The following is a 27987-nucleotide window of genomic DNA, read 5'->3' as shown; positions in this document are numbered from 1 at the left end:
ACTATTTACCTTTCCTTCTCAGCACATAACTGCTACATGATTTTGATGGAGACCAAACAAGAGAACTTCAACAAGACGCCAGGAGGTGCAGCTGTGTTTCTACGTGCTGCACAGGGCTTGAGTAATTCAGAGTTTACATGAAATACCTCTTGGTATTAACAAGGTGCAGAACAAACTGTTTATGGATGGTGCCTGAGCCTTCAGATATAAACTCTTCTCAGCAGCTTGCTTTACACTGGCAGAGCAAGGAGTCACAGCCACTACCCTTGGGGGTCTGTGGACTGTTTATCTTTCTGAAGAACCAGGTACATCCGGGCATCTAAGCTGCTCTAACAGCCCAGAAGCAGGCCAAGTGTCTGGCTTTCCCCAGAGAGACGAAGATTCTCAGTTCTCAGTATGCAAACACCGAGGATGTTTGTTTTTGTCTTCTTTACTAGGAAGATAAATGTAGTTTACGCTTTGGAGAGGATCATTTGGGGCCATTTAGTTCCCTTGACTTCAAATAGAAGCTACAAAGAGGGACTGATAGTGTATAAAATGGGGTCCATTTTGTTAGTAAACAGGCTTAAGGCTGCCTGTTAATGGTATAAGACATGAATGGGAATTCCCAGGTTCCAACCTAGGAGTGAAGTGGGTCACTCAAGACCTGCCTCCCTGGCTGAGGAGTGATTCCCTCCATGGATTATTTCTACACCCAGAAAAAGGCATTTCTTTTCTGTGCTAAAATCTTCCTTGATCTTCACCTTCCAGACTTTCTTTAACCAATATCTAAGATAGAGTTACCAAAAGACCTGTTTGCTCCATGGCTCTTTCTGTCCACTCTGAATGCTCCTTTCTTTTAGCTTCCCATCAGGGTTCAAGTCTAATAGCTTAGGTATCATTGCACAATGGGCAGGGGTTATCAGACCAGATAGTGAAGTAGAAGGCCTGGCTGATAACCAAGAGGGGGGCAGGGGAAATACATGCTGTGTATCCATCTGTATGGAGAAGGTCTGTCGGACAGCTCTAGTTTTCTGAGCTTCCTGTTAGAGGAGATGACAAAGACAAACATCTGCAAGAAATCTGCATGAATTTTAAGTTTGACAACATTTTAGTAAATTATAAAGGTTGTAATTTATAAGTGAAGATCAGAATATATGTTCCAAACAAGAGGGTTTTGTTCTTTTAGAAATAAATAGGAAATTGCACGGTGCCAGTGGCTCATACCTACTATTGTAGCTAATATAATCCTAGCTACTCTGGAGGCTGAGAGCTGAAAATCCTAGTTTAAAGCCAGCCTGAATAAACAAAGATTTTTATTTTAATAATCAGCCAAAAAAGGCAGAAGTGGGGCTGCATCTCCAGTGGCAGAGTAGCAGCCTTGAGTGAAAAAGCTGGGAGATAGCACCCAGGCCCTGAGTTCAAGCCCTAGTACTAATGCATGTTTGTGCATGCACGTGTGCGCACGCGCACGCACACACACACACATACACACACACACGGTGTGTGTGCATTGAAGAGAAGCCCAAGCACATTTGGGAATTTTGCAATCAGAACTTAAAAATAGAGGCTAGCTATTAAATATTTAATGAAAGTATATCTCCCACTCAGAAATAGACGCAAAATACAGCTTTCATCCACATACCCTTCGGCTTCCCCCTCTTGCGTTTGATCCATTTCTTTCCTTCTCCATGTTCATTCACAGCCTATTAAAATTGCTTCTTACAGTCTGACCTGTTGCCAGGTGAAAATCAATTCCTTGTATTTCTCCGCATCCCCAAATGGCCTGCCCCATCACAGTGCATGGAAATGAAAGTCACTTTGAAAATAGGGCAATGAGATGTCTCACACTGGGCTCGGCTCTTCTGTCACTGTTAAATTAAACTGTTTATCCAATTACTGTCACTCAAATTTCTGACTAGAGGCTGAGGGGTCCACAAGGACCATATGGAGAAACGCCCCTCCCCGGCTCCTATACTCTAGGAGCAGGCAGCTCTGCAGAAGGACCAGGGCCATGGAAGATGGGGGACTGTGAAGTCACATGGGCCAGGAGGGCTGGACTAGATGGTTCTGGATGTTTATGCTGGCTTGCTTCCAAGAAGTTAAATATTTTCAGAAGTGGAGGAGGGGAGAATGAAAGAGAAAGAAGCAGAAGAACTCATCGTCCACTTGACTGCCCCCTCTTGCACAGTGACCTTCCAATGGAGCAAACCTGCCAGCCTCACCCCTGCGTGGGGCATCCAAGGCTCGTCTGGACTTGTGAGTAATCCTGATGTGGCTGCAACCTGCATCTCCAGTCCAGTTCCTGCAGTTCTCCTGACTCCCATGCTCTCCTCTTCCCATTCAGGTTCCTTGACCATGGCTTCGCCCAACTCCTCAGCCTTAGCTGTGGACTGTATATTCTTGGGTTTCACCTGTGGCGTTGTCTCCTCTGGGGTCTTTTCCTAGATCCCACCATACTACTCTCTGTATTTTGAGACAGTACTGTGGTCTGTAGTGTACTGTGGGAAACATCCCTTGAGAGGTACAGATAGCAAATATTTCAGGCCTTGCCTTGCCACAACTCAATTCCTCCACTGAAATATGAAAGTTATACAAGTGAGCACAACTATGTTTCAGCAAAATTTCATTGACAAATGCAAATGTTGAGCTGGTATTTGCCAACTCATAACCCATATTCTCGTAATTCCTTTGGTTTTAGTCTCTCAGGACCCTAATCAAAGACCATGATAATAGGCTGGTAATGGGGCAGTTCGGTGAATTCGTTTTCTATGACTAACTTTCTGTTCTCACAGCCAGTCTTTTCTCCAAAAGATAAAGCATACAATCTTTTCTAAAGTACTCAAATTGTGTTTGGAGCAAGTGGAGGTGGTTAGCAAGAAGCTTTTCCTTGTGTTCACTCTTTTTCTTGTTCTTCTCTGTTCAGAAGGAAGACGTTTTCGTCTAAATCGTCCAGCCCCCAGATTACTGGACTCATTCAGATTCCAGAGTCTAAGTGGTTGGCCATCTAGAATGCTGGCCGGTTGCTAGCAAGCAGCATTCCTTGGGCCTGCATGGTCAAACTGCCAGCATTTCCAGCCCTCCAGGATCTTGCCGAGATATTTCTGTGCATTGCTTCCTGCTGAATTGTTAGCAAGCCCGGGCTCTTCCTGGGCAGGCATTTCTGGCTGTTTCTCTAAAGCACTGATAACTAGCTGTGATGTTTGGACAGGCCTGAGTATCTCTAGGGACCTTTTAGGGAATGTGAGAATCCCCTTCTCTCCTCTAATAGATCATATTCAAATGAATTTGACAATCCTGGAATTTTGAAGCCCCTATCACTGCCTCCCACTGCCCCCCGCCCCCAACTACCACCAAATCCATATCCTGCAGTTACTTGGAGAAGCAGAAGGATGGAAAAGACAAACCGGCAAGAGGATAGTGAAACTTTTGTTCTATGTTTTTTTGCCCATCTTATATTTCCTTTGTGTTCAGGTAAAAACCACTTTTCTCTCTCTCTCTCTCGGTTTCTATGGTATTTGAGAAAAGACCTGAGCTATATTCTAGGGGCGTGGGCATGGTTCATCCTGTGTAGTCCATCCCATTGGCCTGAGTGCCGAGCTGCAGAATGGGGCACTCGTGATTACTCACAATCTTTCCTGGCCCTTCTGGGAGAAATACTGAGAGGACTCGGGCAAGATGAGAGGCTAATGCATGAATCAGAAGCAAGTGACAGCTGTTTTGACAACAGAGACAGACAACTATGGCTGAGAGACAGACAATCAGGGTTCTAATGACATCATTTGGGCCTCCAGTCCAGCCCAACCTAAAATTTAACATCCCTTCTGAAATATTTCAGGATTGTGAGCCAATAAACTACCAGTTTTACTCAACTTAAGAGTCAGGTTTCTGGTGCTTGTGATTCAAAGAACCTGACTAATGGAAGGCATGTTTACACATTCAGCCTAAGTACTTAAGATAGAAAGTGATAGCTTACAAAAAGCTTGGGACTCCACATTCTGAGAAAGGAACTGTCTGCCACCCATTTAGTTATTACTTTGTCTTGAATCTTTCTTCTTTAGTAAGTGAATATGAAGGTCATGGCATATACGGCAGACTGTTCTCCAACCTGTTAAATTTAGACCCATAAATTGAAATGCAGTAGAGAATGATCATACTAATTATGGAGATTTCCTTTAAGGGACATTGAAGAGTTAAATTAAAGACAACTTGGGCCATGTGGTCTGATACCTCACTGGGTAAAGGAGGAAGCGGCTGGAGAGAAAGTTCACTGAAGCTAAATAATTTATGGCCAAGTCAGCATTCAAATTCAGGACCTTCATGCTTTTACTCCTTGAAGCTCTGGCTAAACCCTCACCTCTTGTACTATTCTTTTCTTTTTTTCTTAACTGAAAAAAAAGTCAATTTCCTTGGAAAAAAATCTGACACATCTGTAACTGTGTCCTTAGAAATGGCCCACACTGAGGTGGCACGAAACCTAGATTTGGAATTAGAAAAGGAATGAGCAACCTTACAGGAGCCACGTGGTCCTGCCAAGACTCAGTTTCCTGTTTGGAAGGTGAGGGATGGAGCTGGCTCTTGGCATCCTACCCAGATGTTGTGATGATAAGTACTAAGGTCTAAGCTTATTGAAAGTGCTTAACATACCACCAGGGATGTCTCTATCATTCAGTAGAAGCCTTCCTTGTGTTTGGTCCACAAAACAGAGTTTAGTGTTGTTCAAACAACATCATCAGAAGCCTGTCAGAAGCCATTCAACCCTGCCTTGTAAAACCGATCTTTCTTCTCTGAACCATAGTTAAGTTCAAATGCTTTCCAAGCTCCTTTGTAGACTTGACCAAGAAGCAGACGTTGCTCTAATATGGATCTAGTTGCATACCTTATGAAAGAAAAAATAAGTGGGTATAGGCAAATAAACAGAGGGCTCAAAGGTAGAGGAGTATAAATTGGCATAATCATATTTCTGGCAGTACTGAGGTTTGAATTCAGGACCTTATATTTGCTCGGCAAAGCCATGCCTCCAGCCCCCACTCTCCACTTTTTGGGACACTAGTTTTTGTTTTTTGTTTTTTGTTGGTTATAGGGCTTGAACTCAGCCTGGGCACTGTCCCTGAGCTCTTTTGCTCAAGGCTAGCTCTCTACCACTTTGAGCAACAATGCCACTTCCAGTTTTCTGGTGGTTAACTGGAGATAAGAGCCTGATGGACTTTCCTGTCTGGTCTGCCATTGAACCTCAGTCCTCTGATCTTAGCCTCCTGAGTTGCTGTGATTACATGCGTGAACCACCAGTGCCCAGCTGAGCAATACTTTGAGATAGAAACCTGGTTTCCTCTAAGACATACATCTGCCTATTTTGGGCTTCTCCTTGTAGCTAGGATGGTAGACATGAACCACTGCGCCCAGCTACCATTTAAGAAGGGGTCTTGTGACCCCTTTGTGCCGAGGCTGGCCTCAAACCACAATCCTCATGCTTTCAGCCTCCCAAGTAGCTAGGATTACAGATGTGAGTCATTGGTGCCAGCTTAAATGGGTATAATCTTTCTTGCCTTCTATCCTTCCACCCAGAATTTGTACTACTTAGCCTTTATGGCAAGGCAAGACTATCCTGAGGATGTGTGCCAAATCTTGGCTTAAAAATACACATTCATTTTTCTCTGCATTGTTTATAAAGTTCACCATCTGAAACATCCTAATTATCCATCTGTGTGTAATTGACAATTAAGTATGGTATTTCCACTAGAAATTCCAGGAATGGCTTGGTTTGGGCTGACTTAGTTCAGAGGCCTATCTCTGCCCTGGTCTCTGACCAGGAAGACAGAAGTCACTGCTAAGCAGAGAACAGAACTGCCTAGATATTAAACATGATATTGTACACATTTCCCCATATTCACTAAAACACTATGCACTTAGAAGTAGGTACATTCTGTTGTCATTTAAAAACCAGTGAATCTTACTATTATACTATTATCTGTACTTTATGGTCAATAAAATTTATCCAAACAAAAGATAAAAAGATAAAATGTTAGAAGTTTATTTTAAAAAGAGAGATGTTTTTATTTGGGAAAATATTAGTCACAAAACGTCTGTATTGCATTTCTTAATATATACCATGCATAAATAAAAGAAAACTTTAGAAGGCTATACTTTAAAAATATTTTTTAATGTTCTGAATAGTGGGCCTAGTGCTGATTTTTATTTTCTCTTCAAATTTGCTTTTAAACTGGAAACATTTAAATATGATCCTGGTTTCAAAGTAGTCACTATACCAGTGAAATGCAAAATGAAAACTCTAGCTCTTTCGGATCTCCACTTTTTCAATATTTTTTTTGAGTATCCCTCCAAAGTTTTCTTCTATACACAAAAGCATATACTTGGGTAACCTATGATTTTTCATAGTGTAAAAAAGCCTCTTGAATATGCCAGTAGACACAAACTAAGTTCTTTGTTCTGCATATTGCTTCTCTTTCCTAATTCACCTTAAATACCACCTAAAATCAATACATATAAATGTCTATGCCCTCTTCAAGTAAATGCAAATTATTTCACCATAGGCATGTCCTGTAATTACTCTTCTCACTTTGAGCGAATACTTACATGGCCTCAACTCCTTTGAAAATCCCCAAGTTTGTCAAAATCATTTTTTAAGGTGCCTCTTTGGGGGTATTTCTAAATATTGGATGCCCAAAAGAGAGTCAATAGGAGATATATGAAGATACATTATCTTCATTTCACATTGGTTATTTTCTAAAATTATGTTACAGGATTTGTTAAAAATTAGTTGAAAAGACATAGGTGTGGGAGGGCCCGTGGTCCTTTGAAAGGTTCTCCAATCAGTTCAACTACTGTTCATTTGACCTTGAGAAAGAAGGGTTTGTGTGCTGGACTTGGGCTGCCCAAAGGGCATGTTCTTATTGGGTTGCCAAATTTGAAAAAAAAAAAGATGGGTGGAATCTGAAACAACAGCTTTAATATACCATTCATGTTATCATCTCAGAAAATCTCAGGGCTCTTTCCAACAATGTCCACCAGTTTACTTGATGCAGCCCTGGACAAGCAAAACTGTTGGCAGAAGGAAAGGTGAATGCACTTCTGGTATTGTTGGCATCGCAAGAGAGGAAAACTGGTCAAAACCCAGTAAACCTTTCATGGCTTGGCAGAGGCTAAGAACAGAATAGGTAAACTTGCCCAGAAAAGACAAAAATGACTGGACTGAAACTCCATAAGAACTTCATTGTTCAGACCGAACAGCTTAAAGTTACACTAAACTCTACCAGTCAATGAGAGAGGGAGCCAGGGTTGAGGCACTATGTAAGTAACATACAATTCTCTCTGCAAGTGGGATCGTAGTAGAAACCTGTTAATTTTGTGTTCAGAGATAAAAATCAGAAATGGGCATTAAACAGCCACCTTAGAAGTGCATTCGGTTTGTTTCCTTAAAGGACAGAAGGGTAAATGTTGGCAACTTGTCTCAAATGGCAGGAGATGAGTTTGTTTAGAACCCTCAGACACAAGATTAAAATAACTCAATTCAACTAATTATTTTCCATTCCTTCTTATATTTCCAAGGCAGAAAACCTTTGTCAGCTTGTTTAAAAAAAAAAAAAGTACTGTTTTGCCTTAGGTTTCCTCTTCCAAAAATTGCTTGGTTTGCAGTATCTTTACATAGAGACCAGAAACTAATCTGGGAAAATTAAATTACATGAGGAAATCAGTCTGATATTAGATTAAATATATTTAGAAGTCAATGAGGTAGGCGAGCAAAAAGGAGGCTTGTAAATACTCAATAAAATGAAGAGTTTGGGGATACATGCATGTTTTCTGAGTTGTACAGCTCCAAAGCTCGAGGTAATTGTTTGCACTGAAAGGAACTAAAATGAGATTACATTTGAAACCCAATTTATTAATCACAGTATTCACACTGCACAGACTTGATGGCTGTATATGGCTGCTGGCTTCTGTATTGGATAGGGCAGATTAGAATGTTTATTTATCATAGAAAGTTCTCTTAGATTGGATTTTGTGAGTCATTCGTAAAGACACTCATTTAGCCTGCCTGACTTCCACAGCACCCCCCCCCCCACACCCCACACACTTATTTCTGAATGCCACCATGAGTTACTCCCATCTTATTTTCTTCCTGTGTTTTTCACCTGTTAAGAGAATAGGACTAGCTGTGGTTGAGCTACCTGGAAGCTCTTGGGAAGGAAGAGATGATGCCCCACCTTCCAAGTCTAGCACCATACCAGGGACATAACTGACTCTCACTAAATGGTATTTGACTGACTAACTGATTTACTAAAGATGAAATAAAAGAAGGGAGAAGGAAGAATACCAGGTGACATAAAAGAGCCATCTTCAAGTGAAGGAGTGAGAGATGGAACAGGCCTTTAGAACTCTGCTGCTACTTTGATGTTTTGGACTCCTAGTCTCCAGAACAGTGGGGTGATAAATTCTGATGTTTAACTCACCCAGACTGTGGAATATATTTGTAACCTACTTAGAAAATTAGTATAAAAATCTACTACCATCTGCTAGGGCTGCCATTATAAATCACAGCAGTCTGAGTGACTTCTCTCCAAGTTCAGATACTGGGAGTCTGAAGTTTAGGGCTGGTTTTGTCAGAAGGTTGGGAGGCAGGGATCCATTCCAGACTTCTCTTGGCTCATGGATGGAAGTCCACTAGGTCTCTTTATATTGACTTCGCTGTATTTGTGATTCTCTGGCTGAATGTCCTCTTTGGAAAGGAAGCTAACCTAGTGAATTAGGTAGGGGCCACCTAAATGTCATCTTCTGAATTTGATCACCTCTGTGAAGACCCTGTCTCCAAAAGAGGTCAGATTCTCAGCACATAGAACAAAGAAGTTCAATATATGAATTTTAGGTAATATGAATTTAAGGGTCATATATAATATCACCCTTAAAGTATGTATAAATGAGGTTTGTGGGGATCAGGGTCTCAGATTGGGATGGAAAATCCCCAAGTCTGCCCTGGGATTCCTGACTCAGTGACTCTGAACAAGCCATATATTCTCTCCACCCTTATTTACCCATCTTTGAAAAGACCTTTGTGACACACAATGAATCTTATTTTATTCTGTCATCCTACTTTTGCTAAGGTACCTGGAACTGTGCAGACTGTGGAGGAAAGAAGATGGTCTCACTTGGCAGTCACTTCATGCCTGTGTCTATGTGGCAAGAACTTGGTGTGCCAGGTGGCCAGGCGCAGAAACAGGCCTGTAGGAGTACTTGACCTCAGGAAGTCTGGTGGACCCTAAGATTTTTTTTAGCATTAAAAAAAATTTGTTTTTTTATTATCTTTATGATCTTCTAGTTGTACAATGGAATTTCAACTCCACATGTCAATTTGACCTCCATCTATAAAGTCAGCTTATTAAATGCATGAACTGGGGGTATGTTGTTTGTCCTTCCTCTAAATGTAGCATGCATTTGGAAGGATCCTAAACCTTCTGGGATCAGAAAAGAAAGCTGAAATTTAAATGTGAAAAAGGGGTAAAAATAATATTGATGCTTGAATACAGCTAAGGTGCTTTCCCTCCTCCTTCTCTAATACTCATAATGATCACGCACAGATTGTGTCTGAGGAAGTCATGTCTAAGAGCAAAAAGGCAAAGGAGAAAATCTAACTCCTTCAGCATGAGTGTTAGGGGAAAATTGTTTTTATATTTTTGTTTACTTTGTATCAAGGCATAGTGAACCATCTCTAACAACAGTGATGCTTACATTATTTTTTGTTAAGACTCCACTTGTAAAAACTATGAGCAACTTGTACACAGATATACAAGAATGGTGGCTATACACTTGGAGTCAGACTTTTAGTAGATAATCTCAGGCAGACACAAAAATAAGAGCCAAGTCACTGCTGGAAAGATCGAGATTGGATTTAGAACTGGAAAGGCTGAAAATTGGCCTTGAGAATATTTAATGACTGCTGAGCAGAAGATAAGTGATCTGTGTCTTAGTTACAGGCTTGAAGGTAAATTGGTCCCATTAAAGGATAATTTGGGGAATAATGTTGATGATGATAATGTGAACGAAGTAATAACAGCACTCCACTCTGACCTTGGCCACATTCTGGTGCCAGCTCGCTTCCTCCAAGCTCAACCACTTAGCTTGGCCTAGCTTCCAACTGCTGATCATCTTAGTGCCTGCTTTCATTCCTTAGGCTGAAGGGCAACCTCTTACTTCTAAAGGGAGTACATAAACATGACAGACAGCTCTTCATGGATGCCCACCCATAGTCGTTGGGAAGGCTTTGGCTAGGCACTTGTAAAACTGCAAGCACATTTAAGGGGCCGTTGCCACTTACTAGCAGCACATGGTGAACAGGAAGATGTATTGGGGCCAGTGATTCTAACATAATTAAAACACACACACACACACACACACACACACACACACACACACACACACACACACAGAGTCAAATCCAAACCCCCACAAAACCTCCTGGCAAGTTGCAGAGCAAATCTAAACACACATCCTTCTGCAGGAGAAACAGAAAAAAAATCCAGTGATCTTGTCATCCCGTCTTAGCTATGTATAAACACTTCCAGCCAAGCTTCAGTATTAACTAATTTCTCTACAAGATCTCTACAGTTATTTAAACACCAAAAAAATTGCTTTTTATCAATTCATTATCCTTATTTCACTGCCTAGGGACCAGCTTGGGGGCCAAAAATCTGGGAAGGATGTTAGAGGTAGTCACATATAGAGAAGAATTAGGATAGAAATAATAGATAATCTAACCAGAAATGTACACCATTCATCTTTGAGTATCTCCTTTCTCCTTTCCTGGTTTTCTTTATTGTTCTTCCTTCTTTTATAAGGCCTTATATTGGATTGCATTTTTAAGCAGAAAAGTGCTTACACTCACATACTACTTACCCTAAGAAAGGTTGAAAGTGGCACAAAACATACCCTTCTTTGCCAATTATTTCTGGATGTGCTAATAGCTGATCTCATGTTTACCCTCCCCCCAGTACCCATCAAAATAATGGATGGTGTGACCTCTCTCTCGTGACACCAGTATGAATGCTAACATGACTGTGTTTTTTGTTTTGTTTCTGCTTCTCTCTCATTAATAGGTGCTGAGGACTCATGGCCCTCTCACTGTTTTCTTTAGGAGGAAAGCTCGGTCCTAGGTAGAGAGAGGGGACTTATTTGGATAATGGTGGAAGGAGCTGCTCTTTGCTTTCTAATTGCTGTTCTCCTAAGAAACAATACAACTGGGCTGTTACAGGCATGGACATGTTAAAGGTCAGAGAAGCCTGCATTGGGTTCTGTCTGAGCTTAAAGGGAAGGTTATTAAACATCTTCTCAGCCTCAGTTTCCTCTCTCAGATACAGAAATACAGGTCTAAATGCCATGATTCTAGAAGAGCCAGTGACCAAGGGCTTTCCACCAACAGATTCCTCTATCCACCCCGTGTTTCCAGATCCTTCTCAGGATCTTTGGGCATTTCCTAAAGGGAGCCTTGCAGCCTCATTAATTGCACACTAAAAGTAGGCAGCAAAGAAGTTCCATTTGCTCAAAGGAGGAGAAGATGTATTCAGGCATTAATGCAGACACAGTCAAGGGACTTGCTGAATGCGTAGACACTAAAACGGGTAATGGAACTGCTTTCCTGGTAGTGGTATTTACCAGTATTAAAATTGGAGCCTGATTTTTCAAAGAAAACATGGTAAATTCTGGAGGATTCTTGTTCGCAATCTCAATGGTTACCCATAATTGTTATATTGGTCCCTAGGCACTTATGAGGAAAGTGAATTCCTAGGCCCCAGCCATGATCTAATAATCAGAAATTATGGGGATGGGGCCCAAGAATTTGTGTATTAAAAAGCTTTTGTGATGCCTGACCAAGTTAGACACACACCTTCTATAGTTCCCTTTCACTGAAATTCTCTTTTTTGTAAAATGTGTTCCCGTTTCTACTGCTAAACTCAGTGATATGAGATTGAGCCATCTTTGGAAGAAAGGTGTGGATGGATGGATAGATGGATGGATGTAGATTGTAGAGGAGATGCAAGCAAGGTAAATATTATGTCTACATGAGAAAGCTACTTTGGTTATTTGAGGAGCAGATGAATGTACATAATCATCTTTCAGTGAAAGGTCTAGATATATGGATGCTAATTGCAGTTCAACCAACCAACTAATTGATTTCCTTTTATCAGAGAAGTGGACATAGCTCTAACATGTTCTTTTATTAGAGATTAGTACTAGGGATTCATAGTGCATAGGCTTTCAGCCCTGTAACCAGCACTGTAGCCAACAGTAAAAGATAAAGTGAAAGGTGCTAATCTTCTTACTTTCTAAGTCCAGGGTAGTCCTAATCCCACAGCTGGACTATGTTAGAAGCACACATAGCTGATAGATTTTGGTTAAAAAGTTACCTGATAATGACATGGCCACACTGGTTGTAGTCATTACATTCTTAACCTCGACCTTTCCCATCTCTGATTGGATAGCAGCCACAAAGTTAGAACAACTGCATCCCCACTCCAGGGGTAGACCCCAGTTGTCCACTAAATGTAAGGCAGAGCTCTCTCCTTTACCATAATGGCTGCCAGAAAACTACCCCAGTCAATGCAATCAGGTAGTCCCCAGACGATAAGATTGCAACAGTCCAAGCAGAGCTGGTTTTGTTCTTATTTTTCTAGGACACAGAAGCCTTTTGATAGCAGTATATAGAGGTGGGGAGACGATTTTCCCCATGAAGGAGGTTACCTAAGACAGGGTTGACACTTGGGACCATAAATGTCAGCTACTATTACTATCAGTATTCTTCTCCATACCTATTGAACTACTGACACAGTGGCCTAGACAGAAAAATGAGATAATTTATCATAGAGATAAGAGATAAAGAAATACACAAGGATTTTCAAGAACTAAAGAAAGGACGAAGGGAAGAAAGAAAGAAGGAAAGAGAGAGAGAGGAAGAAAGAAAGAAAGGAAGGAAGAAAGAAAGAAAGAAAGAAAGAAAAGAAAGAGAAAGAAGGAAAGAAAGGAAGAAAGGAAGGAAGAAAGAAAGAAAGAAAAAGGAAGGAAGGAAGGAAGGAAGGAAGGAAGGAAGGAAGGAAGGAAGGAAGGAAGGGGAAAAAAGGACAGAAAACAAAAATGAAGAAGAAAAATGATTAAACGGTTATTTATAGATCTGGTGTTATAAAACTTTCCAACACTGAAAATCTTGAAATGTTAATTTAAAAGTAAGTCTCACCTCACCCCTGGATTAAGGCCTTTGAAGGATAGGATGTGCTGGAGGTAAGATGTAAATAATTTGGTAAAGAGCAGAGTGAAAAACACCTCTAGGAATATACAAAGTTTACAACAAATGGGGAAATTCTAGGATAAATGGCTTGAGAAACGAGATTAGAACAGAAAGAACAAAAAGAAATATAGCAAGAGATGGGTGGCTACCCAGACATTGAAAATGACTAATAAATAGCTCCTCTGAACTAAAGTGGTGATTGCTTGAGAAGGAATCAAGGCTCGATTACACAGGTCTGTGCTGCCATGATTGGTTTTGTAGGATGAGAAGTCAAATGCCTATTGTTTCTCCTCATTCAGTAAATGCAGAGTTTACTACATACCATATTCTTAGGAGAATCTAGAAGGTTTCTGCCTTGCCTGTAACTCTGCACACTGACTACAGCTGTGAGGAAAATAAGAATTAACAAGTTCACTTCTGGGCTCAGGAAGTTTCCAAGGGAAAAAAAATCATATAGTCACCCTTGGTACCTGACTCTGTGGTGAGAATGAGTTTCTTCCTATCTGATGGAAAAGACATTCTCAACTGGAATTCCTATAGCAGGCCTATGGCCCGCAGCTAGTTCATCCACCCAGTGTTCTGTCATCTGATGTACTTTATACTACTGCCCCTGACTAGTCTCCATTTAAAAATACAATTTAAAATTTTGTTCTCTCTCTCTCTCTCTCTCTCTCTCTCTCTCTCTCTCTCTCTCTCTCTCTCTCTCTCTCTCTCTGCATTTTTAATACACACACTTAGGAGGGAGAGACAGGAAAGCTTAGAGTTCAGTGCTAATCAGCTCTTCTCCCTAAAACCAAGAGCTGATGAGATATCATAGTGGCAGATCTTTGCACACACAAGTATGTGGGTCCAATCCCCAGCATTACACACACACACACACACACACACACACACACACACACCTTATAGAAGTATAGGCAATAAAATATAAAAGCATGCAATTTCTCCGCATACTCTTACACTCTATCTTACATGCCATGCTTCCAGTAAGATAACTCCTCTTACCATTTTCACGTGCATCCTTTTTTTCTGATGCCTTTTATTTATTTATTTGTTTGTTTGCTTGCTTGTTTGTTTGTTTATTTTTTGCCAGTCCTGGGCCTTCGACTCAGGGCCTGAGCACTGTCCCTGGCTTCTTTTTGCTCAAGGCTAGCACTCTGCCACTTGAGCCACAGCCCCATTTCTGGCCTTTTCTATATATATGGTGCTGGGGAATCGAACCCAGGGCTTCATGTATCCGAAGCAAGCACTCTTGCCACTAGGCCATATTCCCAGCCTTTCTGATGTCTTTTGTTGGCATTTCTTTCTTTTTAAGGAATTTTATTGTAAAGCTGATGTACAGAGGGGTTATAGTTATGTAAGTCACTCTCTCCCAGTTTTTCCCCTCCCATCTCCTCCTATCCCTAAGTTGTATAGTTCATTTTCAACATAGTATCTAGTGAATATCACTGCTGAATTGGTTCACTCTCTGTCTCACCATTTTGGTACTTCACCTTCCCCTCCCCAAAGACTAAAGGTACAGAAATCAAATACATGGACAAAAGGGAATAAACTAAAGAAAAAAAGGAAAGAAAAAAATTTAAAAGAACAATAAACAATACAATAAAACAACCTCTCATTTCCATTTCTTGGTGTTCATTTCGATAAGCATCATTTTATATGGTCATATGCACATAGCTATTGGGCCCTGTGATCCTTTCCTAAGAATATCTTCCTTTAGTCTCACTGTGTGAATGTTTAGAGTGCTGTTTAACTTATCCTGTCCAAGAGTAATTATTTGTCTTTTACTATTCATTGTGCTTACTTGTAGATTGATAGGCATCTTCTAATTATTATAAATGACGGAAACCAATGCCATTTTTTTCTGATAGAAGCATAGAATTCCATTGTGTATATATACCACATTAAATTTTCTTTTCATAATCAATTTTCTGCAACTAAATAGGACTTAGAATCATTAATGTAAGTTTCCTCTTTTTTTTCTTTTTCTTTTCCCCACAAGCTGATTTACACTGATCATCTTATAATTCATAATATCTTATGGATATACCCTTGGTTTTGTAACATGCTCCTTTCATTTTAATAATGCTTTAAAGTTTGCATTTTTCTCCCTGGAGCACAATTATCTGTTTAGTTCATCTTTTACTAATCAATGATATGCCTTCAGGACAGACTGTTCTATCCTTCAGGTATCTTTTCTGTCCTCTCCAACACTCAAACATTTGTTAAAGTAATAGATGAACCAAATAAGTGAATCTATAAATGATATCATAAATATAACTGGGAAGTATGTTTTAAAAATCCTATTTAAGAGATGCCTTTTTTCCTGTACTCTGGGAAGAATCTAAAATAACTAGAATTTCTTTGATTGATTTTCTTTTGTTTTATGCTTTTCCTAGGGCTTGAACTCAATCAAATTCTGGGTGCTATCCCCTGAGCTTTTTTGCTCAAAGCTAGTGCTCTACCACTTGAGTCACAGCTCCATTTCTGGCTTTTTGAGAGTTTAGTGGAGGTTAGAGTTCCTTGCTCTTTCCTGCCTGGGCTGTCTTTGAACTGTGAGCCTCAGAACTCAGCCTCCTGAGTAGCTAGGATTATAGGCATCAGCCACTGATGCCTGGCTTGACTGAGTGGTTTTTTCTTTTTTTTTTACTATGGTTGGTCAACCCATGTGTAATAAATCCAGAAATAAGGAGGAGTTTATTATATCCCAGCTGAATAGCTAAGGACCCCAAAGTAACTAGTTTATGAGTAGACATAATATTTTTCAAGTCTGGTCTGCCTGACTCCAGTCTGTCTTTCTAGTTACCACAGTAAAATTAAGAATACACATTGCAGACCTAAGTTAGAAAATGAAGAAATAGGCACTTCTGGAATTCTATGTTTTTATACTGTCTTCCATCTCTTTAGGAGTCATCCTGGGGCTGGTTGCTGACTCAGAAGATGCCACAGTGAGGCCTGGCTTACCTCTTTTGTTGTATAAAAATCCAGTTGAGGAAGAGATATGTATGTTAATAGGACCGTTTGCATATTTCCCTCTATCCAGGGGATTTTCTTTTATCCTATTTCAAGTGGGTGAGGTTTATCTTCCTTATTTCAACTATGAATGCAGAAATGTATTCTTACCAAATCAGACACCTCTTTGGCTTTGGAATGAGAAGTGGAAAGAATGACAAGATAGTGTAATGAGATGCCAGGGCAGAATATGCAGCCTAGATAAAATGGAGTGGAGTGGTATAGTTATATATTTAGATTGTATGTCAAATCACATTCCTGGGAACATGTTTTATTAGGAACTGCTAGTGGTTCCCTAATTCTTGTTTTTCATCTTCTCTATTCAGAGAAACTCGATTTTTAACTAGGTACCTAACTAACAAAAGCATAAACCGAGCTTCTCAGAGTTGGGGCTACACTTGGGGGTATGCTCTAAATTCTAGCCAATAACCTATAAATGGAAAGAAGGAAGTGCAGATCCATAAACCTTTGTAAAAAGGCTTCTGCCATGCCTCCATCGTACCATATTTTCGCTCTCTTCTTTCCTCGTGGCTGGAATTTGAACACAGTGGCTGACAGTGAGGCATCCATTTTGACCTCTGGTGACCTTGAGCATGGAGGCCACACACAGAGAAAACAGATCAAGCCTGGGCCCTTGAGGTCTTTATCAAAAGAATCTTCATAACAACTCCACACTGTCTACCTCCAGATTTTGACATGAGAAAGAAATAATCCTCTGTCTTGTATAAGCCATTGTTTTCAATGTAATAGTTTAAGTCACACCTAATCCTAATGACATACATACCATCAGCATTGAGTAAGCCTTGATAGTAATGAGGTAGCAGTAATGGATGGTTCTCGAGTATGAGTCGCAAAGCTACACCAGCCTTACAATGGAATCCACTTATCTTCCTTGTACGATATGGATATTTTACGCAAATGCTGCCTGGTGTTTTTAATGACAGGAATGGCCATTTTTCCTTGAGGTAGGGAATCACATAAGCAATAGAAAGATAAGTAAAATACAAAAGGGGAGAAAACTGTACACAATTCAGCTGCTGAGTGAAAGGCATGGAAGATAGTCACCTGGGAACAGAGAAATAAGAAAAAACAAACATAAACCAGTCCAGTCAGCAACAGAATACAGCCAGGCTCGTGCCTTTCATGCTTGTGACCCCAGCTACTTAGAAGGTTGAGATCTAAGGATCACAGTTTGGAGCTGGTGTGGGCAAACTCACAAGAGTCTTATATCCAATTAACCAGTAAAAAAAAAAAAAAAATCAAAGCAAATCTGGAACTAGAAATGTGACTCAAGTGGCAGAGTGTCAGCTATAAGCATGAGGCCCTAGTTCAAGAGTTGATGCACTAAAGCCCAAGTATCAGCACCAAAAAGAAGAACAGGAAGTAGATCAAGAAGTAGGAAAAGGAGGAGGAAGAAGAAGCAAAGGAGGAAGAAAAAGTGGGGAGAAGCACTCTTGGGTTGGCCCTGGGAAATCTTTCTAGAACAATTCATTTCCTATACCTGCTTCCACATAGGTGTGAGAGCACATGGTGTATGGAATGTCCTCTAGTTCTATGTTGCTGTAATTGCCAAGATGGCATTCCTGACTGGAAACTTATGCACTCTCTGCCATCCATTATAACTGAGCAGCTTTCTAACTGTGCATCCTGTTTAAAATATAACTGTCACATTGGACAACCTTGGGTTTATTTTTTTAATATTTTATTTATTTAAATTGACACATCAAAATTGTACATATTTTTGGAGTAGAGGCTAATCTTCAGCACTTGTATATGAAGCATAATGATGAAATCAAGGTATTTAACATTTCTGTTTCTTTAAATATTTATCATTGCTTTGTGTTTGTAGCCTAAGAGCTCTTATCTCCTAGCTCTTTATAAAATACATGATAAGTTGTTGTAGATTGTAGACCATAGCCACTCTATTGTGTGCAGAACAATAGCCCTAATTCCCCAACTTACTGTATTTTTTTTTTTTTTTTGCCAGTCCTGGAGCTTGAACTCAGGGCCTGGGCACTGTCCCTGAGCTTTTTCTGCTCAAGGCTAGAACTCTACCCCTTTAGCTACAGTGCCATTTCTGGCTTTTTCTGTTTATGTTGTACTGAGGAATCTAAAGCACTCTATCACTAAGACATATTCCCAGCCTAACACTGTATTTTGATACCTGTTGTATTACCTCTCTCTCTATCCACCTTCCTCTCCTCTTTCTCCACCTTCCTGATGTCTAGGAACCACTAAATAGCTCCATTCCATAAGAAGAGATTTTTTTCAGCTTCCACATAAAAGGGAGAGCATATGATATTTTTCCTTCTATACCTGGCTTATTTCACTTAGCCACAATATCCTCCAGTTCTATATCTTGGGCCACAGATAACAAGGATTGTCTTCTTTTTCAATGACTACATAATATTCTATCATACATATATACCACTTTTCCTTTATCCATTCACAGATACCTCAGTTGATTGCATATTTTAGTTATTACGAATCTTTACTGTGTCTCAGGAGACCCATCACCATCTTGCCCCAGCTTACATCCCCGGATGAATTGCCAGTGGATTATTTGTGCCTCTTAACCTGTGATCTTTATCACCTTGTTCCATTTAGATTTCACAATACTACTCAATCTCAGGAAACTCTACTTGTCCTAAAGCTAGTCTATAGTACATATTCCCAATCTAGCACAATGTCCCCTACAATGTAAGTACTCAGTGTCAGTGAATGCTAAAAGCTAGAAAGGGCGGATCACAACATAGAGCAAACATTCTCATAGACAAGAGGAGCTTGAAGACTTAAGCGATAATGCCATTATTTGCCACATAGAAGCCCCACAAATGGCCTAGGAGAGCTGACTCCAATTTATGTTAGTCCCCACAGCAAATGGTTCATCCCCAGCAATGTCTGACACAATGTCGACAAAGGCACACTGTCTTGGTGTGTGTTGGTAGAGCTGCCCTTTCTACTCCCCAGAAGTAGCTTTTGTGAGACTGATCATTTCTATGGCAAAGGAGATGTGAATGTAAAGCTGTGCATGACCATGGAGACAAGTTCCCAAATGTGACATAGGTCCTAGGGAAGACCTCCCTAGGGGCCCACCTATGCCTACTTTTGTCTCCTTCCCCATTACCCATAAAGCTGTAAGTCCAAACAAATGTGCACCAAAGGTTGGCCAGCTCATGCCATGGAAAATGGCCCTCATGTGCTTTCTCTCAACCCCCTCCTGATTCCCTCCTCCAAGGGAGAGAATAAAACATTTTGAAGGCCTGAGAACATTCAAAACAAGCCATCATTTAGAAGTAATGGCCACTTGTGAGATGCACATAAATAAAAATCCATACTAAAGTTAAACACATTTATAAGGTCTGGGTAAAGACTTTGCTTTTTCTCTATAAATGTCTGAAAAGATTAATTAAGGGCAGGGTGACTCGCCCATCTAGACTGATTAAATGTATATTTAAGGGTCAGACTGGAAACAATGCTCAGACACATTAACATACAATTTGCCCTCAGTCATTAGTCTATTTATTTTACTTGCTGACAATATTTCTAGAATTAAGTCATTGTTAATCTATGTTTGGGAAGAGAGATAGGACCACCCAACTCCCCATGCATGAAGCCATCTTCTTTTGCGTCTCAGGATTAGCATTTTTCTCCTCATTTTCAGGCTTGGTTAAACTTTGGGACAGGACCAAAGACCACACCATATAGGAAATGCTCAAAGCCACATCTCACACTCAGACCCCGCCGACCCTCTGAACAGTATCTCTCACCCTTTCTGAATTTCTTTCTCATTTTCTCCACTGTCCATTTGCATTTGGGGCACATTTTCTGAGACCTTCTGGGAAGTAATGTTCTCTTTCCAGAAAGCAAGCATTGAATAGATGCTATATGTTAGCCTAATCACTAATGGTTAACCACATACAACATACTCCCAACAGGCTTTGTGCCTCCTTTATTTTAATTAATATTCCCTAAAAGTCTGTAAGTAGACTGGGATATAAATATGCACATGGCCTTCTCATGGAGAATGTAATATTTTGTCTATTTTTGTGCACTCTGGAAGGTGGACCATGCTTCCACCTCTAAGCGAACTGAGTGTCAGCCAATGTCCTTCCCCTTGGTGCCATGTTGTCCTACAGATGTTGGGTTGGAACTGGAATGCCCCCACTTCTTTGTGGTGTGTGAGCAGGCCCAGAGGACTGAGTCTCATCGCTAAGTCCTATGCCTCTGAGGCCAAGTCACTACCACACACATTCGTGGATTGTTAGAACACAAGGTAATTTTTCTTTGGCTCTTCTGGGATTATGGCGGTCAGTTCTCCAACTTTATCTAAGCTATGTTTATTAATATAACTCCTGGGAGGTTTATTTTTTAAAGAGCTGATCATACTTTCAGGCTGACCACAGAGTTCTAAAACGAGTCAACCAACACAGCTCTAAAGAAAACAAGGTGCTCTGGGTAAAATGGAAGGGCCCAGGATCCAATCTCCCTCATCAAGGGAAGACTAGCTAGAATTGGATGTCAGGCTTGGGTTTGGATCCCTTTACCACCACTGGTCTTGGGTAGGTTAGCTGTCTTCTTTGAAACTCAGCTCCTTTATTTGTGAACATGGATAGATAATGAAGACCAGGTAAGAAGGACAGTGACTGAGAACTCTTACTATTATCCATCCATATGGTGCTGTGTGACTTAACAATATTGATGACCATAGCTCACCATCTGTTGAAGGCTAACTGTATGTCAGGCGTGTATGCTCAGTACCTTACCTACCTGAACTCATGTCATGCTCACAACAACTCTGTGAGGAAATGTTGTCAGTCTCCCTGCTCTACAGGTGGACATACCAAGGTCCAGAGAAACTATTTGCCCAAGCCTGCTTTGCCTGTCATTCTCAATGCCTTCCATTGGACCACAGTGCTACACGGGAAGTAGTTACGCATGATCAATGCAGTGGATGCTTGATCTAAGCAATTGAAACAGAAGCAGCAGGATGCCCTGTTCTTTCCTGCAGAGCACCTACTTTCCTGACCTTCCTCCCTTCTTCTGTATTATTATTTGAATTTTTTTAGCCATGCTGTAGTTAGTTAGAGAGACATCAGAGCAGAGGCTTGTTCCAAAAAGTGCAACTCAAATTGGATCAGCATCAACAGTGTTTCAGAGGATAAAGATGCTGCCATGGTTGATGGGAGAACTATGAAAACACAGTAGAGAAGCATTAGGGTAAGTAAGTGGGTTCTCTAATTCAGCCCTCCCCCAGTTCATTCATTCTTCTCACAGAAGAACCCACAGTACTTCTGCTCCTGTCTAGTCCTCTCCTCAAATTACCCACAGGGCTCCACTCTCTAGACTCACATAACTAGATCCATTCACCATCAGGTTTCAGCTTCGGAATCCATCACCACTCGTCTTTCAGCTTCATGAGGGCAGCATAGGTCCAGCAGGCTTTCTTCTCTCTTCCAGAGTCTGCTGTAGTGCCTGAGCCACAAGTAGACAACTCAGTAAACGCCATGTCCAATGAGACCTTCAGTGACTATATGGCATCCCACCTGTAAGGCTAATTGCATAATGAAATGCTTCAAAATAACTACGTTTTTATAATATGAATGGGATGAGCATCATGGGGGAGAGTCGCACCCTTCACCTTGATTATGTCACTCACATCAACCATGAAGGAACCTGGAGAATGTTTAACAGGTCTTGCTTCTAGAACATTCTTTACCCCCTCCAAATCCCAAATCTTCCTCTTGTCATTTACAACCAGATGAAATGATCTATTTTCCTATGTAGACCCTGCTCAGAGCCTTAATGCTAATTATACTTCCCTGTAGCTTTCTGTTTTCTTGACTTTAAAATACCAGTTTCTTTGCTTTTCCCTGTAGAAATCTATTCATGATTTGTTTTCTTTCCCTCTTCTCTATCACGCACCACTTAACTCATCCCTTATATCTCATAAGGACATCATGGAAATTTGAGGTTCATATCCTAGCCTTTGTTCTCCAAGAGTTTAACTTTAGACACGAAATGTGACACCAGAAGCCACAAACCCAATCAGTCATATCTACAGGGTGAGATATAAGATAAGCTTTCCAGTATTGGTCATGTAAGCCTCAGGTCATATAATGTCATATTTTGTTTTGTTACTACCTGAGGCTCATATTTTGAAATATGCCCAGGGTCTAGAGATGAAGCTAAATGACAGAGTACATGCTTTGTATGCCTAAGGTGCTGGGTTTCCACCCTAACATCACTGGGTTTTAAAAAAAAAAAAGGATAAAAATAGAATTAATAAATAATTAAACAGCTTTACAATAAGAAACACATTGTACTTTGCACTTTTTCCTAGAAGACATAGATGATATGCTGTTCATGGTTTTGTATACGTTTTTAGAAGGGTCTCACTTCAACTATTTTAACTTGTTTTTTTCATGAGTAGACTTTGTAAGGTCAAATTCATTTCCTAATATGGTCAATTTCAATATGGCCTATAATTCCTATGTAATAGCACCAATAGCAGAAGGAAACATTGCCCAGTCTCTCTACAGCTGGTAGTATGCTACCCATTCCACAGGTATTTTCTCCTTTCATCCCTAACACATCTTTATGAATAAATGCTACTTTTATCTCCATTTTTACAGATGAAGAAATAAAAGTACAGAGACACCCAGAATCACCCAGCCACCAGAGGGGTAAAGTAAGAAATCCCACAGCCTTGTCTGACAACAGGGTTGGCTGGGAGCTCTGGGTTCCTCCTCCCCCTCCCCAAGATAGTGATTTGGGGGGGTTTATTTTTTCAAAAATGGTATAATATCACACAAACAATAGTTTCTTAACAGATACTTAATTTTGACAAGGAGAAGCAAGAACTCTGCTGCTTTTTTTGGTATTATTATAGGATGGATCAATGCTCTGATGATGGCTTTGGCAATATCAGGAGATATTTTTGAGATGTATATAGCCAAGAACAAAAGATACAACCCAACCATCTGTGCCACGAATCTTCTAGCAGTCGGGCTCCTTCTCATAGTTCTTTAGAAAGACTGTACACAAGGTGTCATCCACAGGCTTGTATTGTGAAAACTTGCAAACAAGTAGAAGCTTACTGCCATTGGTAGAGAAATTCTACTTACTATTCTTAGTAAGCTTACTGCCATTGGTAGAGAAATTCTACTGAGAAAGATGTAAGTTAGATCTGTACATGTGCACATGGATAATTCTGGAAGCTATAATCTAAAGGGGGAAAAGGGTACACTGCTGAATGATATGTGCTCAGTTCAATACAGCTTAAGGTTTTTAAAACACATGGGACAAGTCTACATGTTCTATACCCGCAGGTCTGTATATTAATAGCACAGAATCACTACTGTGAAGGAAGCATGGAACCTCAGGAGAGAAGAAGGGAAGAAAACTAGAAAGTGATAGAACTCATAGCATTTTATTTCATCCAAGGCATCTGAGTCAAAGACTGCAAAAGACCTTAACTCTTGTTAAAAACAGAATGGTGAACCTATGCGTTGCTCACTAGTGCTCTGAATCCTTCAATCCATCTTAAATTCTCATGCACTTAAAAGTGCGGGTGAAGAAAAGAAATGCATGACTTCAGAAACCAGTGGGCTGTTGATGCAGATGTACTCTGCCAAGTGTGAGGTGATGTGGGAAGCACTGATTTTCTTATCACAGCCACCTGCTAGGAGGGCTACATTGGAGGCTGACCTTCCCAAGGGCCATGCACAAAGGAGAGAATGAATAGGGAAGCGTGGTCATATGGTGGCATTTAGAATGTCATGGGCTGAACTGGGGTCCTCCCAAATTCACATGTTGAATCCTTCACCTTTAGTGTGACTATTACAAAAAAATAGTTAAGGTTCAATGAGGTCATCAATCAGTATGGGGCCCTAAGCCTATGGAATTGCTCTTATAAAAAGAGGCAGAAATATCAGGAGTACACATCCACAGATAAAAGGCAATCTGCAATCCACAGAAAGTGGACTCAGGAGAAACCAAACCTTGACCTTGAGCTTCCATCCTCTGAAGGGCAAGAAAGTAAACTTCCATTGTTTCAACTACTCAGAAGAACCAATTGACAGGGGCCACCTAGTATATTCCTCCTGACCAAAAAATAATTCTGCATCTCAAATGCCTTTAATGTATACTGGTGGTCATGTTAAGCAATTCAGTTTGGACATGGGTTGTTTTAAGGACTATGGGCCTGATTCATTGAATGCAGGCAGCTGAATGTTTCCTCCCACCAACTCTGTTCTCATTATTCCACTTCCCCTACTCCTTCCTTTAACAAGAGACTGGCAAATGGTGTTTCTGAGAGAGAGACCCCAAGGTGTATTTTTTTTTCTCCAGTCCTGGGGCTTGAACTCAGGGCCTGGCCTGAGCACTGTTCCTGGCTTCTTTTTGTTCAAGGCTGCTAATACTCTACCACTTGAACCACAGCGCCACTTCTGGCTTTTTCCTATATATGTGGTGCTGAGGAATCAAACCCAGGGCTTCATGAATACAAGACAAGCACTCTTACCACGAGGCAAGCATTCTCCCCTTCCTGCCTATCTTTCCCATCATGTTCCTTACTGGGTATCTTCTGAGGAGCCCCAGTAAACCATTTTCTTGTCATGGAACCTGCTTCCAACAAGAACATAACAAGAGGCTGTATAACCTTATACAAGTTTCTTCATCTGTTTGAATCTTCCTTTAAAAAAAAATCTGGAGTATGAGGGACGAGGTAACAAACAGTACAAGTAATGTATCCAATGCCTAACGTATGAAACTGTAACCTCTCTGTACATCAGTTTGATAATAACAATTTGAAAAAAAGAAAAAGAAAAGAAAAAAAATCTGGAAAAAGGGAATGATAGAGCTCTTATAGGAAGTGGTCATGGGAGTTAATTTGAGATAATTCTAAAACTGCTCTTCATGTATTACCATGTCTTATACCCTCATCCTTCACCCTCTCCATGCTGATTCTGGTGATTGGTCAAATACATATACAGCAATCAAGTGATTGGCCACCTCCTTAAGATCCAGGGGACTATTTGAGAATTATCCAGTAGGATTGTAGGAGGCAGAGAATGCCATGAACGGCAGAGCCACAATGTGTGTATGGATTTACTCCATGTCCTCTTCCCACAGTCCCAGTCACGTCTCACATCAGAAGACTCAGCCCAGCGCCACATGTCCAGTCTGGAGGACGCCGTGGCTCCTGAGTGCCTGGTTGGCGACCCAGTTTGGAGCCTGCTGCGTGCCTGATCGCAGGTGTCTCCCACCCAAAGTTGGAATATAGTTAAGGAAGTGCAGCAGACAATTATACAAACATCACATCCTTATGCCCCAGGGTAGAAGGCGAGCATGACTTCATTTATGGCCTTGAAATAGAGGAGGCGGCAAAGAGGAAGTTGCTTATTTCAAGGTCTGGCCACCACAAACCCTGCTGTCCTGTAGATAGCCTGTCAATACACACAGCCCCAGCCTGGAGAAAAAATTAAGAGCAACTTGCACTCCAGGGAGCACGTTTAACTTGCTCAAGTGCTTCCTGATCTTATTTAAAGGTGTTCTCCTTAGCTACTCTGGCTCATAGCCTCCCTTGAGATGTTCCGGGGTGTTCAGGTGAGAGCTGATTGGCATGGAATAGCCAGGAGACTTGGGCGAGGCCATTGTTTTAGGAAAAGGCTCCCTTAGACCTTGGGTGACGCAGCATAAGGAGCTGGGAGCAGAATTCTGGATCATGGCCAGCCAAAGCTATAATTACCCTCACAGGGCAGCAAAAGTCTGGCCCGTGGGCCATATAAGGCCCGTGAAATCAGTTGGTTGGGCTCTGCCAAGGCGATTCCAAGTAGGAATCGAAATTCAATAAGTCTAGCTTTTTTGTTGTTGTTCCCCAAAGTGCAATTAAATAAATCTAGGTGCAAATGGTATTATAAATATCAAATGACCTTTGGCAGAAAAACAACATCACCAAAAACCAAAAACAAAAAACCGGCTCTACACCCGAGCAGGGTGGAAATGGCTGCTTTAGAATCTGAAAACACACCTCACAGGCATCTTTGGGAAAATCCCTCTTGGGAACCCCCCATTTCACCACTGTCTTCTGGTCCTGCAATAGAGTGTCAGTGCTGGGGATATTTCCTATCAGAAAGTCATCAAAGGCTCCATGTAGCACTTGGAGGAGCTTAAAAGGGTCCCATGGTTTACAGACCTTGGCCCCAGCTGAAGATGCTATCGTTCTTCCTGCAGGAGAAAATATTTTCATTCTAGGGTTTATTAGAGCAACACGATTAAGCTAGTCAGTGGCCATGGGCACTCTGATCTCAGCACAAAGTCAATGCAAGTTCTCTTCGCATGGTCACACAGAGAATTCAAGGCTCTGTAATTATTACATGCTCTGGAGTCATGGAAAATAGGAAGCACTGGATTCTGCAGCCAGAATTCTCCTTAGAAGCAGATTGGCTATTGGTCACCCAGCCTTCCAGAGTATCTCACAGCTTTCCTTTCTTTATTGCTTTACTCTAAAGGTCTTTCTTCTTCTCTTAGAACTTTTGAGACTATCAAGGAGAAAACTGAGGGGGGGGAGGGCAAACCCCCAAATTCTCAGCACATCATAACATGTATGTGCTGCAGGAATATGAGTGTTCGGAATAGGATGAGAATGCCACTTGTGGATCTTCCACTCATATGAAGAACGTGGGGATACCAGGAATGGGAAGGCAAGCCTAGACCTTGGGCAAGTGTCGACTCCCAGGGAGAAGACCTGAGTGCAGATGCTTTGCTGCTTCCTAGAACCGTGCGCTTCTCTTTCCTCATCAACATTTCCCCAACTGTGAAACAGAGCAAACCTACCTCATAAGCCTGCTAAGGACTGGGAGATGATTGACATACGTACAGATTGATGTCTGGTATATAGTAGTTAACCAAAGAGGATAGTTGCTCCCATTCACAATAGTTATTTTAAAATGTTATTGAAAACATTACATTGAAGACGAGCCTTTCTTCATGACTGGCAACACAAACTGTCAATCACAATGCACGTACTTGGCAAAGACACACAGCACGGGACAGCAGTCTGGTGAGTATGATGGGGGCGGAGGCACCTCACCAGATTATGGATGGCACCAGAGACTCTTGTTTTCACAGGAATTTAGGGCTCAAATCCCCATATGCAGACCAGTGCACCCACATGAACATATTGTAACTATAACCCTGATTGAGTCCCTATGAGTTGTGTAAAGTTAACAAAGCATGCTTTGCGAGTGTGGTGGTGCATGCCTGTAACCTCAGCACTTGTGAGGCAGAGGCAGGAGCGCAATGCTAGCCTGGGAAGCATAGGGAGACCCTGTCTCAAACAATAAGAGAAATGTGACTTTTACTTAAGCTAATGATGTCTATGAAGATTTCTGTAAGAAATGGTCAATTTGGCCAGGAAAAAAAGTTAGCTAGACAAAGCATTCTTTGATTTCTGTGCATAGGAAATCTTTTTTTTTTAATATAGGAAACAATGAGATGGATTGGCAGTTAGTCACAGCTGCAATAATCCAAAACCATGTTAATAATAAATACTAATGATGATAGGATAGCAAATAATGTTTACTTCTTCAACATACTATATATAGTCTCTCTATTCAAGTAATTTTTTTTTTTTTGGCCAGTCCTGGGCCTTGAACTCAGGGCCTGAGCACTGTCCCTGGCTTCTTTTTGCTCAAGGCTAGCAC

General features: G+C 41.0%; 2 long non-coding RNA genes across 2 annotated transcripts; one reads left to right on the top strand and one right to left on the bottom strand.

Annotated features, from left to right (window-relative positions):
- Nucleotide 1: 1 nt before the first annotated feature.
- On the bottom strand, nt 2-21999 carry LOC125358720. The gene is made up of 3 exons (XR_007212368.1): nt 21682-21999; nt 16612-16622; nt 2-14 (listed from the first exon to the last, which is right to left on the bottom strand). It is a non-coding gene; the product is annotated as an uncharacterized LOC125358720 (long non-coding RNA).
- Nucleotides 21644-27329, top strand: LOC125358718. The gene is made up of 3 exons (XR_007212366.1): nt 21644-21655; nt 24815-24962; nt 25112-27329. It is a non-coding gene; the product is annotated as an uncharacterized LOC125358718 (long non-coding RNA).
- Nucleotides 27330-27987: the final 658 nt, after the last annotated feature.

The sequence above is a fragment of the Perognathus longimembris genome, chromosome 10 (genome assembly GCF_023159225.1).
Source record: "Perognathus longimembris pacificus isolate PPM17 chromosome 10, ASM2315922v1, whole genome shotgun sequence".
Classification (NCBI taxonomy): domain Eukaryota; kingdom Metazoa; phylum Chordata; class Mammalia; order Rodentia; family Heteromyidae; genus Perognathus; species Perognathus longimembris.
The sequence above is the reverse complement of the archived record's forward strand: the minus strand, read 5'-3'. Positions and strand labels throughout refer to the sequence as shown.